The following is a 376-nucleotide window of genomic DNA, read 5'->3' on the forward strand; positions in this document are numbered from 1 at the left end:
CAGATGAAGGGAGAACCGCGTGTCAACGGTCGATCTCTCTCCACGAAAGCCACACCGTGGCTCAGGGGAGACGTGCTTGGCCAGCTTCTGCAGCCTGTTCAGAGGGGCTCGAGCAAAGACTTTCCCCACGATGTTGAGCAGGGAGATTCCACGGTAGTTGTTGCAGTCACCGCGGTCACCTTTGTTTTGACAGAGGGTGATGACATTGGCATCGCGCATGTCCTGGGGTACTGCTCCCTCGTCCCAGCACAGACAAAGCAGATAGATATTCACTAGGATTATACGAATCTACTTACTCAAATAACATTTAAACATTATAATCTTTGCTGCAGATGCCTCTGCGCTTGGGAGTGTCCTTCAACAGGCTGTTAGGTGC

Source organism: Heterodontus francisci, unplaced genomic scaffold, assembly GCF_036365525.1.
Source record: "Heterodontus francisci isolate sHetFra1 unplaced genomic scaffold, sHetFra1.hap1 HAP1_SCAFFOLD_54, whole genome shotgun sequence".
Classification (NCBI taxonomy): Eukaryota; Metazoa; Chordata; class Chondrichthyes; order Heterodontiformes; family Heterodontidae; genus Heterodontus; species Heterodontus francisci.